The sequence below is a fragment of the Pollicipes pollicipes genome, unplaced genomic scaffold (assembly GCF_011947565.3).
Source record: "Pollicipes pollicipes isolate AB1234 unplaced genomic scaffold, Ppol_2.1 Scaffold_7261;HRSCAF=8764_pilon_pilon_pilon, whole genome shotgun sequence".
In the NCBI taxonomy this organism is placed as follows: domain Eukaryota; kingdom Metazoa; phylum Arthropoda; class Thecostraca; order Pollicipedomorpha; family Pollicipedidae; genus Pollicipes; species Pollicipes pollicipes.
This window is the reverse complement of record NW_023597054.1, coordinates 13,414,073-13,428,434: the sequence shown is the minus strand read 5'-3', so window position 1 is coordinate 13,428,434 and position 14,362 is coordinate 13,414,073.

Genomic DNA, 14,362 nt, shown 5'->3' with positions numbered 1-14,362 from the left:
CGTTTAAATGGACTGAAAATGTGACGAGAATATGGAAATAAATATAACGTACCCAATAAGGCTACAAAACATACATACCAAACACGTGCACTTGAAACATATGGGTTCGTTCATACTCAGTCATTTTCGGATTGCATGAAGGTATCTTGTCACCAGTTGTTTATTTGGTGAAGCAACGCGCATTGACCTTCGCATGTAAAGACATCTAGACAAGCATGATAAGTTGTCTTTAGTTAAATGACTGGTGCATTAAGAAGTGTAGTGAATATTTGGGAAATGCCCATTCATTCCAAAAACTGTCAAAGTTGTGCGTTTGAGTGTTTTTCCGCTTTAAACCACCAGTTTTCAGATCCGAAGGCCACACCAGAGTACTTTTGGAGCGCGCTTATCAAATATGCGCCATGCCGATGCCCCCTAAGCAACTGCGAATTCCGGCAAACATATAATGTACTAGCACTGCCTTGCGTAGAACAGAAAGACATCCCATGCTGAATAAATGCTGCAAAGAGTCATTGTGTTTGATTTTATTGCAGCAATCTTGTAGCGGGACGGACACATGAATGGCTTGCTTGGGTTTCAAATGGCGAGTTTTATATTGTGAGGCCAGAGCGTTTTCTATGTCCCTCGGTGTTTTATCATCTCTACATCCATAAATTACGTAAGAGACAAGCAGGAGGATGTCCTGACCAGCCATGACGGTCCTCATTGGGAGCAGGAGTGGAAATTGCTGTCACGCAGCGGGTCGAAACAATGCAGCATTTTCGGCTATTGGGTCACCATGCATGATAACTAGCTCCGCCACTCAATTCCCATTGTTTCCAAGCCGAATGTATGTAATGAAACACCAGTCAGCCCGCTTTTACACATTGTTAACGTGCTACCTTGGTTACATGCTGCAACGCTTGCTTCATTGACTTCAGTCGACATGTCACACCCGAAGCATAACTTGCTTCGGGTGCGACAGGCACAGACAGACAGACAGACACTTTCGGGCGCGTCCTGAGGAAATCCAAACGGGGCATGAACTTAGAAAAAAGGCGCAAGACGTGCTTTGGTTTGATGTGCCAAGAAGCCCACGTTGAACACGGCTAGTCCGTTCTGTTTTGGGGATCCCAGCCTCAGAAATGTCCAGTGTGAAGCATCCGCTGCGTGTTGCATCCTAAAGCAAAATGCGCAAGACTTGAAGCTCAGACTTCGGGCCGTTTAAATCGCCATAGTTTGGTCGTTCCTCTGGCTGATCGAGATAGCATGGAGGGTGAGAAATCCACTGATCCTGCAGGCACACCAGTCAGCTGGCAGCTAGCCACGCGGCGTGACGCTAGCACAAAGCGGCCGCGTCACACTGTTGTGTGCCACGAAACAGATCCACCACTCTTCTCCGAAACACGGGCACTGATGCTTAAGTATCCATTACGCTGACATGGCGCTACCTGGGTGATCAGCTTAGGTTGCCAGCGAGACTGCACGCATGCCTACTGGGCCCATGGCCGCTGAAACAGAGCATTCGTAAGTACTAAACGAAAGCATCAGTCGGCAGTGGCGACGAACTTGTTAAAAGTGTTCTGACGGAAATGTCCTGGCAGCGTGAAGTAGGTGCACATAAATTACCCGTCGCTTAGTTATCGTTGGACACCCAGGGCAACACATGAAACGTATGCTTATTTCACACTAGGCGCGCTGGAATAATAATAAGAAAGTGTGGCAGAATGCAGAAGCGTTTAGAACTAGCTTATCACCCAGAACATCCCAGTAATGTCATTTGCCATTTTGTATGTTGCCGAAAGAAAGGCTTGGCCAACCAAAAATCAACCCTAACATTCAACAGTACCACTTGTTTCATGCAAAACATCAACAGTACTATTTTACTCACATGTGTGCCAGGTAAAACTGCTTCAGAGTAAGAAATACCGCAACGATGCCACTGTGGGTTTATCAAAGTTTATTCCGTTACAGTGACCCTAAATGAGTTATTCATTCCTTTTCCCCTCAAATTGTTTGCATGAGCAGCTTTGGGCTCAAGACGCTTGATAAGCAGAACCCGTCGACTGTACCTTGAGCTCTTCACCCATGCTGTTGTTTTGTTCTTACAGGCACTTTTCTCCTGTTCCTTTTAAGGGGGGAGGGTGGCATACGAGACTGCAGGGCCCCATTTGTCGTAAAATACTACGGTGCCACCGCGCTGGACCATGTTGAGCATCTTTGACTAATTGCAAGCTGACCTCTCATGAAAGCCAGGTCAATGTGCTCGTACGGGGCGGGCACCTAGCAGTGACATAGCCAAGGGGGAGGGGGGGACTTCATGGCCATGGCTCCCTCCAGGAGGTGACGGGGTCCCTTCAGTCCAGAGAGCCCAGTGATTTTTGCCAATCTTAGACTCCATTATGATTCTGCAACAAAAAAGATACCCGAGGCACCAAAAAAAAAGCTAGGGCTCCGTACAAAGGACCTCTTATCGATGAACGGGGGCTTCCTTGGCTTAAAGGGCCCCTATGACCCGATTTGGCCCCTCATGGGCGCAGTTCCGGCGACAACACCAGTACCCAGTGCTGCTGGGTCACGAGCCCAGCACCTTCCTCTGGCATACGTATGCTAAGCTGAACTTGGTTCGGATGTCATTTTTTTTAGATCGTGAATTGGTTGCAATTGGACTGAGAAGGTTGTCTGTGTGGAAATGGTTTCACTCAGTCGCCACTGGGCTGTCGGTGCAATCAACCATATTTCAAAAAAGACGCAAGCATTCGTTTCATTAAGCCAGATAGCCGGCATATTACTAACATCGAGGACAAAGCAGACGACATCGCTGAAGCTTAAAATGACCGATTGTATCATACTGATCATTTACATCTCCCGTGTAAAAAAATAACTGCATGAGGTAATGACACGCATCGCTGAGAAGGAGTCGTGCAAGTCATGCCTTATGGAGTTTTGAGGGGAGAGGGGAGAGTTTCCAAAATGTGTTACGTAAAATATGGATGGTCACTAAGGCAGAGACGTCGATATTTTTCTAGGGACGGGGGCGGAGTTCATCGAGAACACATCATGCTGATTCTTCACTTTCGTTCAGGATACATCTATAGAAAATATTAAAAACAAAATTTCTAAGAGTACTTTGGCATGCTGGTCTCTGCCCTTGGCTGTGCCGTTGCCCGGAACTCCGAAGTACCAAAGGCTGCACGGCGCACGAGCCACGCTAGCGTCAAATGTCAGCGCACTCGGTCCGTTTGCTCACAAACCTTAGGTTTGGATCTTTGTCGCTAGATGTCTCTTTCCTCCTGATGGCGTGCTGGATGATTTCGGCGCCGCTCCGCCGATGAGGGTGGGCGGCCCGGCGCCGGCGCCGCCGGGAGCCATTCAGTTCCGGCCGACCGCTCGTGCGCGTGCCGTGACCGGGCGTGACCTAACCCGACCCGAGCGAACATGGAGCTGGAGCAGGGCGTCGCTGAGCTGAGCGTCAAGGAGCAGGCGGGCAAGAGGCCTGGCGCGCAGCCAGCAGGTGAGTCCCGGCTCGACCTCACTTTAAATATCGCGCCGGTCCGGCCCGCCGCCAACACAAGTCTCCGTGCCAGCGCGGCTCATTGTTTGTGTTGACGCGGCGAAGAGCTGGCAACAGCGTGTCAGGCGCTATTTTAGCGCGGCGTCGAGCTCGCAAGGTCGTGATTCAGTTCGTTTATTCGCGAGGTGCAGGGCCAGGTGACCCTCCGACATGGTGCCAGACGTAAACTGTTGCGGTCTGAAGAACACCACTGACACGGCGATGTCAACTCTTGCCTCTCAAGCTCAACAGAGCTGGTGTTGATACAAGTGTAAAAATTACGGTTTTACAAACGGCTCGGTTCTAAAAAAAATATCAGGTAGGCCAGAGGGGATGGGAAAGGCGGCATCTTGTTCTTGATGCCAATGGAGCCATGACCTTTTAAATCGATAAATTGATCATCACGGCATCATATGTAGCCGTTTGTACGTTTCACTGAGTGCTGCACTATGCATGTTGAGTCGTTGGACATGCAGAACATAAGGGAGATCGTATTTGTACGGAACCTGGCATTGGAGGACAGGAAAGTGAGTGCCGCGACTCCTATCTTCGTAGCCACTTCTCCACTAGCTCGGGTAAAAAATCACATTGGCCCTTCGTCTTTGCATGGTAAAAATGCATCAAAAGACCGGGAACTCTCATTTTTTGCGAGTTACCCGCCCTTGAAACGCCACATTTCGCGGCATCGAAAAAAACACACATCGCTTGTGTCTTGTGCATTGTTTCTTGTGTCTCACAACTCACGTGTCTTGTGACTGATTAACACAAATATTTGTTTGCGAGCATTCGGCCACCAATGCATATTATATACATCTGTTTGATATGGAGCAATAGGTATCACATGTGCAATAAATACTACCCGAACACTTGAAATAAATACGTTGTTGGTGGGGAGGTACACACACACACACACACACACACACACACACACACACACACACACACACACACACACACACACACACACACACACACACACACACACACACACACACACACACACATATATATATATATATATATATATATATATATATATATATATATATATATATATATATATATATGTGTGTGTGTGTGTGTGTGTGTATGTGTGTGTGTGTGTGTGTGTGAATGTGTATGCATGTGTAATATTTGTCAATATTTCAACAAACCTGATGCGCTAAAACGTCCCAGGGCTTTAGTGGTTATCAGAAACAACGCCTTTTGCTTTCAGTAAGGCATGCTAGCAGTTCTATTGGCACAATACATCAATGCCCAATTATTCTGTCGCATTCCGGAACATGTCGCATTCGCGAACATCCGCATCAAAAACGGACATCAAAGTGCCATGACATGCACGACATTAACGAACCAACCAGACCGTACAAAGATAAGCTTCTATAAGCCGTTTCCAAGGAAGCCAACTACCGAATGCCCTGCCTTCGAGCTTCCCGGTAACGCCAAAGCCACAACACAAGCAAACAGTTGAAGTAATTGCCACCAGTAGATTGCATTCTATCGCCGCGAATGCAGACGATGCGGTGCCTTTCTTCCTACACCGTGCTGTTCCCAGCCTTCACGTAGGTCGATTTCCATGCGCATGCGGGTTCGTGCACGGAAGTCTGTCGCCGACGCTTGCTGACAAGGGACCCATTGTTCACCCGACGCCGGAGCCTACCCTTGTTTACTCTTGGAGGCCAGAAGAGCAGACCCCGCAGGCGCGCCTGTCCCGCCACTGAATTACACTCGGTAAACACTGCGGCTGTCGACCTGCCCGACTACCTCCTCAGCTCCATCCCAAGGCGTCGGGCGGCTGGGTGGGACTAGAGCAGAATATTTGGTCTGTTTTCTCCCCCTCTCTCTCTCCCTCCCCTGCTTTCCCCTCTGTCTCTCTTTCTCTCTCTCTTGACACCAAAAATTCAACATTCTTGGAGCTTTACTTATTGATGATCGCACACCAGTGCTAAACAATCTCATACAACTTTTGGATTATTTGTTTGGAGCAACATGGCCGATGAATCACGGAGGCAAGAAACATGACACCGAAAAAAGCACGCGGGGACCAAGTCATCAGAATGCAGTGTCGCAATTTAATGTGCTGATTTTGTAGCTCAAGGCGTCATAAATATAAACACACACGCATATATATATATATATATATATATATATATATTATATTGATTTATTGTCATTACGCCCACAAATTTTCGATAGCGCTACAGAGTAGGATATTGTGTGAAAAAGAAAGTTAATTGGTAGATGTCAGCACACAAAATCCGTCACTCATCGCCACGTAGGCCAACAAACGAAGAGAACAGGGCAACGTTAAGGAATGAACCCAGCGAAAAGGATTCTATCTGGTATGTGGACAGAAAACTGTGGCATTTCCTCCCGAATCTTACGACGTAGCTGGTGCTGCAAGCCTTCCGATCTTAGCGCTGTCATCTGTCTGCACATTGTTGTTTTCAACCTGTGCCCCGTGAGTCAGTTTGCTCTACCAGCATAGTGCTAGAGTTCGCTCTCTCCAGGAGCTTCACATCCGGAACTATTGGACCACGAGTGCTCGATCTTATGCCATTGGCACAGTAAAGTCAAGCTTAAGTGTAATTGAGGTGCAAGATCGATATCGAGTATTTCTGTAAATGTACGTGTGCTTTTTCCGGCATTGTTTGAGCTCTAAGGAGCACATAGATCATGGGAGCGCTCTTTTAGGCATGTGTGGCACATTTTCAGGTCAGGAGGTGCTTTTTCACGGCGCAGGAGGTTTTTTGATCGGGAGCTGGGCTGCCATTTTATGCCCGAGGGGCGTATTCTCAGGTTCGGGGCGGCTCTTTGGTTTGAAGGCACCTGTCCGATTCCGAGGGGTGCATTTTCACACCTGGGAAGCGCTCCTGGAGCTCTCTGGTGAGCCATGAAAAGACGAAGATTTTTTGCTTTTGCATAAAATGTGAACAGTTCCATGTCAAGGCGAAACGTGTTGTAATAACCGCCATTTGGGTGCCTTCGTTGGCCTATTGGCCCACAACTTATGGTGAAGAGCGGCGCTCTCAATGCTGCAGGGGAGGGCTCCGGCCCGTTGGTCATTCCCCAAATACAAACATCTCATAGTACACCATCCAAATCAGACTAGATGCGCCTGCGGTGAACTTTCGCTGTGGGAATGCAAACGGCTCGGTCCGTTCGAGGTTACAGGCGCTGTAATTAACTGTTAGCCGAAATTTACAACAAATAGCTGTAAGGTTAATTGACAGACAGGTTAACCATAGACAGGTTAATTGCTTCACAGATCAGCAAGCACTAACTGGCGGCTCTTTTCGCACACATTTGAGGCCAATGAACCCCCGTTCCCAAACAAACAAACCCCACACTGGTGACGTGCCGTCGCGGGCCGCGAATAGTATGCGGCTTAGCACCAGAGTTCACCGCAACGGTTGATAGCGAATGAAATTTTCGTAAGGAACTGTGAATATTCGCTGTCAAGTTGTACACACACGTTTGAGGCAGGTCATAGGTCAAACCAAAGGCCAGAGGTGAAAGGCACTTCAGTCGACCATTGAGATGGACGAGATGTACTGTCTCAAACAACGTAATCACGCCTGACGGGTGCGGATGATGTTAGCCGTCGGGCCTTTTCGATCCGCGTTTAGCCGGCAGCGTCATCTCATGAAACAAATCTTGTCGAGTGTTGCAGGTGGCGCTTACGTTAACCACGCTTTCCTTCACGAACATGACCGCAATGTTTTCCTTCACGAGCATAACCACAATGCTTTCCTTTATGATAAGAATCACACGGTGAACCCTGAGTAACCCAGCAAGTTCTGTTTGATATCTTAGCTGGACTGGCTGGGTGTTCTGGTCTACCGACCTGAACTGAAAGAGCTTTAAGCATCATAAAAACTTCCGCGTATTGATTCGGTTTAAGGTGACACGTACACAAAGCAATAGTCTGCGTATCGTATTGTAAGAAGTGCGCTTTGATGTAGTCCTTCGAAGCCATGATGAAGTCTAAGGAGAGAACAGCTCGGATAGTTTTTCAGGCGATTGGGTGCCTCGTAACCTTCACAGTCGGACCAATGGTCGCCGCGTCCTTTTCTAGGGGTTCACTTTGATGTAGTCCTTCGAAGCCATGATGAAGTCTAAGGAGAGAACAGCTCGGATAGTTTTTTCAGGCGATTGGGTGCCTCGCAACCTTCACAGTCGGACCAATGGTCGCCGCATCGGATCCTTTTCTAGGGGTTCACCAATTTCGGGCCGCTGGGTACATGTCTTAACCCAAATTAAATCCAAAATCACTTGCAGGCTATGTGATACAGACAGCCCGGTCAAGTTTTGCGTATGTTAAAGCAAACGCCCAGAAGGTATCTCCGTAAGGAAAACGCCCAGAAGGTACCTCCGCAAGGAAAAACGTTCCGGAAGCACGCTAACGTCAAACTGTATACGCCCTTGGGAGAGCATGTCACGCAGTGGCAGGCCAATGTTCCAAGTTCTGAAATTAACACGAACTTTCGGATCGAGTTCCTCGCGACAAATCTAGATTACGCTGAAACACAACTTGATGAATCTATCCAGGTAAGAAACCTGAAATCTACCCCAAACTTGATGACTAGCTGATGGCTTCCTGTTTTATCGCCATGCGTGCAATTATGCGGTGATGTTTGAAAACAATGTTCCAGGCATGATTCGAACTTGATAATTCCCTGAGACTCAATGTTTTTTATTTTGGCTTGTTTTGTTTTGTTTCTTTAGAAGAAAGACAATCTTTGGCAGATGAAAAGTTATTCCCGACTTTACATCCCAAGCTTGTTAAGTTTCTCACGGAAGAACAATATTTATAGCACCACCATGCAGACATGATCGTACTTTTGATTGAGCGGATGGATGCACATGACTCGTTCTGATGTTCATTCTGGCGTCTTCGTTCACGCAAAGTTGCGGAACGACGATATCGGTGCAGTTGTGCTCTGTATGCGCGTTATGCTGATGACGTCAGGTGGATCTTCCCATCCCGTTTGCTCCGTCGTTCTCAAAACGCCCGTGGCTTAGGGAAAGACACACGTTCGACTTGCGCGTACAGTGACACGACACTGTGAACCGCTGCTGAGCAGCATGCCTGGCCTCTTTCGCACGGCGCGTTTGCGTCCAATCACCAAAGTCCGCGCAGTGAAACTAAACGACTCCTTACGTCATGGTAAATGTGGTTTACACGCGTTTGTCAGACATTTCTACGAATACCATGAATGTCAATCCGGTGTCCTGCTGTGACAGGTGTATGGGGTCAGGCACGATGCTGGCAGGACCGTACGTCAATAGACCGCGGATTCAAAATTGCAGAGAGTTGATGCACTGTGATGTAATGTTGCCTGCACATATGTCACGCCGAAGAAAACTGTCAAGACCAGAGTTGACGTGCGTGAATACTGGGGAGCTTAAGGCCCCGTAAAACGAGTAAAAACACATAAGGTCAGCTTGTTCCACCTTCTCCCACTTTGCTGTCCTTCTCTATCCGCACATTGCCAAAGCCTTAGTCCACGCTTCTGCCCTCCCTTTTATGTCCCCCCGTCTGAGTGCTGTTTGGCTCGCCTTCATTCATACGGCCCATCGATCGGTCCCAGTCACGCCGCCGCCGCGACGTCGCGCTGGAACAGCCGGCGATAGCGCGGGCTGCATTCACACCGGCCTAGCCACGCTGCTTCATCGCTCACAATGCGTCATTAATACTCACGCCGATCAAGGCGGCGCGACGCCGTGGTTTTTGCCGCCGGCGGCGCCAAGACAATCGATCCATCGATGTGCCCTCGGGCGGTGTGAAGCACGCCCGTCCATTCCTCTCTTTGTCCGGCCCCGCCGCCGCAACCGGCGGGCATCGACCACCGCCGCCAGCCTCGTGCGTCGCCGGGCGTACGCGCGCTGGCGGACGTGCACCGGTGGCATCGCAGCGGAACGGGGGCGTGGGCTGGGCGTGGCCCTCTGCTGCGTCGTGTTCGATGTCGCCGGTGCCTGGGTGAGGCGGTTGTGTGTCAGGTTCCACCCTGCTGTCGTTTCAGCCGGGTCAGCAGTGGAACTGCTGAGGGAGGGGTGGGGGGGGGGGGGGGGCGTTGCGGGCCATCTCGCCGCCAGCAGCGATCAATAGTGGACGTCCGGGGCGCGCAGCGTGGCCGCCGCACACGCACGCGGCGGCCCGCTGCGCCCAGCGCCGGCGCCAGCCCGGGGGCGCCTCACGCCCGGGAGCGAACCGTGTCCGAGAGCGACCCAGGCCTGACAACAAACCATACCCGGGGAGCGATCCAAATCCGGGGGCGATCCACACCCGGAAGCATTGCGGGCCAGGGAGCCACCCACAGCTGGGAGCGAACCACACCCGGAGGCGAGCAGTGCCCCGGAGCAAAGTGTGCGCGGGAGTGGTCCGCACCCGTGAGCGATCCACGCATCGCGTTCGCCAGCTTTGTGCGCGGTAGCGGTCTGGTCTTCTGCCAAATTACCAGAGCGGTCGGATCGATAAGGGAGGCCAGGATCGGTAACTCTCGAATAAATAGTGGTCAGAAAGGTCATCAATGGCATGGTTGATGACCCATAATTTGAACTAGTTCTGGTCGAGGATCGCATTCGAACGGTCCACACATATCCCTAAATGTAAGGTATTGATTGAGCTCGCACGACACCGTTCCAATGGCTGTATAATATCACACCACCAACGTTCTCACTCCGGAACTAAATTAGTCGTGATCAGGCATCGGTCGTTCAAATAGTTTGATGCTGAAAGTGCGGAAATGCGTGGCGAAGCATAGTGATTTAGAGTAAGTGATGCCGACATTGAACCCTTGCACCGAGTTATGCACTGAGATAGTTTAGTTGTGAGGCTGGTGGTCGGCCATGGGTAGGACCACGATTTAAATAAATTTGGCTGCGATAGAGTCAAGGATTTGACGCAGTTCCTGCGCGGAGTTGTGGTAATGCTTGCTGCACTGTATTGCTTCGGATTCAATGTCCCATGATACACCTTTTCTTTTTCTTTTTTGAGCTTTTCTGCTACAGGACCCTATTTTAACATTAATTGAGGGAAGGGGGAGCAAGTTGTGATATTGCAACCCACTGAGCACATGCGATGGGCAACCATATTTGCCTATGCACAAACGACACAATTTGGAGCATCGGCCAGCCTAAAACTCTTTTACTAGCTAAATACTTAAACATGTGTACAGGGATGCCACTTTCTAAAATCGGTTGGAGGGCTGAACCAATAAAGTTGACCTTAAGTGCCCCCATATCCTGATTTCAGTCAGGATTTCGGCCACTTTGGTTAACGCCCGCGATGATAACGTGATAATTAAAAAGAAGATTTCGTCTTGAAAAAGCACGATCCTTTGGGAAGTGGGTAGGTACCTCGAGTTTTCAAGTTAAGTGGCTGTAGTCATATAGCGTTTTGACGGAAGGCGAAACGCAAACGCGATAACATTCACTTGTTAGACATTCGTCTTTTTTGAAGATCTGATTGTGGAAATAAACAAGTACTCAGGGAAAAGAGCTGCTATGAGGAGGGCTGCTCTGGTACGCCCAATACTCGTTTCATCTTCAAACATGCTTCATCTTTGCGTTGCTTCGACATGATTGGGTGCTCCTCCAAGACAAGGCGGAGAGTGCAAAGAAATATGCCCCAACGACGCAGCTGGCTGGTATAAGAATGCGTCGCGGGCGGGCGACATGCACTTGTTATCAGCCACATGTCTTGCGCCCGGCACACAACCCCGATCATGCCAGCGACCGGGGGAGCCTTCCGGCGCCCAGGGTATGCCAACTCTTGCGGTCTCAGCGTCTCCGCTAAACGTCAGGCGACACCAGAGCCAGCTGGGCTATTCCAATGGCTGAAGCGGCAGGCGGCGCCCCGCCCGAGGGGACGGGCCAGGTCTGCCGGTGCCGTGATCGCATGTCACGGGCGCTCGCGAGCACGGCAAAACACAGGATGGCACCGGCACCGCCAGCCGGCGCACGTGAGTGATGATCCCGGCTCATGGAGGTATATCGTGGCGGTGCGGGCTCCGTACCACGCCAGACCAGCCACCAGTCGGGCCAGCAGGGCGCCTGCCTCGCGCCACACACCGGCACAGCAGGACAACGTGTGAACTGGGAGAAGACAAGGCTATCTTTTATGACTTGTTTTGATGTATGCATGCATTATTTATGTATGTATAAATGTATGTTTAATAAACTTGGCCAATATTATTTTTTCAAAGTCGTTGGGGAGAGGGGTCTGTCCACCACGCATAGCGTGGTGTCCCCACCAGGGGACCCTGCATTATCCGCGACAGCTCTTACTGCTGGCCAGGGGACGGCGCCGCGCGGCCTCCGCGCACTCCTCGGCACGCAGGCCTGGCGGACGCAGGGCCGCCGCCTCCCAGCCTCTCAGCCGGTGGCACGGCCATCTCTCGCCGCGTGAAAGCGAGCTCCAGCTAGTGGCGCTGCCTGGCCTGCAGTGTCGGCCGCCGCGCGCTCCGGGGTCACCGTTCACGCGGTGTAATCACATTTGGTCCAGCGGCCGGGCAATTTGGAGCCATCAGCGGCCGTTTGCCGTAGTTAGCGCGCGGCGCGCGTGGTCGTCGGCGCCGGCGCGCCGTGACGTCACCGACGTGCCCGCGTGGCGCCCTGGGTTTCTCTCATTGGGATGCGGCGGCGGCGAGCTGCCCACACCGCGGCCCGGGCCGCCAACAGGTAGCGGACGGCGTGTCCGGCGCATTTTGATCCGCCACGCTGCGGGGGTGAAGCGGTGGGCACTCGGCGTGGGCCGCCGAGCTCCGCGCTCGGTGAAAGTTGCGGAGGGAGGGGGGGAGTGAGGGGGCTGGAGGAGCTGAGACACCACTTACATTGTTTGACGATCGATGGCGTCAGTAAGTCAATTAGGGTCAGGGTCCGCTTGAAAGCCACCCTCGAGTCTGCCTGTCTGCGGTGGCCGCTTCATTCAGCTTTCAGAACTTGTGGCCGTACCCAATGATTATTGACTGCACAGTCAAAACACGGTTCGCTGCACGACTGCATGCCCCTATCGTCACATTTAACGTGGTGTCACGCAGTCAGACCTCACCCGTGCTAGTATTGACATCACTGTCAATGTTTTGGTGCCGTTGGCGCTGTTACTATCGGTGCCTGTAAGCACTGCTGTCAGCGTTATTGAAGAAACTATTTGTGTTGCCATGTGTCGGCGTAAGTGGCGTCCGTGTTGGTGTTGTCGGTTTGATGCAGATCTCATGTCGACATTGATGTCGGTGTTGGCGGGTGCCTTGATTTCGCGGGTCACGGTGTTAAAGTTGGGATCAGTGTTGGCATCGGAGATACCAATGGCATCACTTTAACAAAGGCACCATTGACATCGTGGACCGCGTTGTAGGCAGTATTGGACAAGGCATCATCGCCGCATATAACCTAGCCTTCACATCCGCCCCAGCCGCCGAGGCATGATCTCACCACCCATCATTCCGGCCGCTACGGGCGCAGACGGCTTCAAAGAGCCTCTCCGCCTGCACCATGCCAGCCGGCCGTTTCTCGTCGGGGTCACGTCGCCTCCGCACGCGCGCCCGGCTAACTCGGCCCAACTGGCCGTCTGCCGCACCCTGCAGCAGCGCAGCTCAGTGTCTGAGGCGCGGCCGCCACGCTGACCTTCCCGCCGTCAGCGGTGCGGTGGGAGGGGTCGGCGCGGGGCGAGGCCGTACCAGCCGGCGGCGTCCCCTTCGGTCGAGTCGGGTCGGACCAGCCGCCGCCGCCGCCGCCGGCCCTCATCGGCCAGGTCAATTACATGCCGTAAATCTGGCGGCGTCGGCATCAGGCGATTAGCCGCCCCGGCCGAATCGGCTTCGGCGCGGGTCGATAGCCGAGCACGAGTGGCGCGGGGCGCTCTTTCAAACAGGTGGGAAACGTATTCAGAAAGGCCCGATGGCTCCACGGTCCAGAAACCTTGAAAGATTCGTGATTCGTTGATTCATGTAGATGACGCCGGTATGCCACACAATTCTGTTAGCGCACTTCACAGGATAAATGTTTTCCATTCTTGAAATAGCCAGCTTGAAATAGTCTTGAAAAAAACGTCTTGAAATAGCCGGCTTTAGGGCGCTAATGACCGAACTCAAACGAATTTGTTCTTATCGCTCAGTTCCGCCACCCACGTCTTTCTCCAAGTGTGAGAAGCAATTTCAAGTTTGAACGTACGCCGAGCCTGGCCTCACCAAAGGCTCTGCCATTCTTGGCCAAGGCCACCGCCGAATCACCAGTAGTAAAGTTTTACCCTAGGTAAAAATGCAACCGCCTCTGAGGGAGCTTGACTAACGCATGCATTTATCCCAACCCCTTTTCTTCCGCAGTCCACTGTAAGACAGACCGCTAAGTAGCAACGGCACTGTAGGTACACTGTCAGTACTTAAATACACCGTTGGTACTGTCACCCGGACACCTCACTTGCGCACACTAGCCGTACCGTTAACCGTGTACCGCGTACAGCACACACGCAAAGACACCGTTCTCGGAACCTGCCCCAATAGATTGTGAGTGACCATCTCAACATTGGTTATTAGCACTGAGAGGTGAAACGATGGGCAGATGGACTGATGGGGCAGGAAACTCCACAAACAATGCATACCGATGAGCTCCCGTGGAAATCCATCGCGGCTGGCACATCAGATTGGCTTCGGCTGTTTACGGACAGAACGCATCGGTTCGACACTGCGTGTCAACGCTATTTCATGAAAATACATACTTGCCTGCGAAACGGCGGCAGGCCGAAATGAGTCCGAGCCTCAGCGGCCGGCAGACACGTTCCGATTGGTGACAGAAAACTTTACTGGTCATTAGAGGCACAATAAACGAACA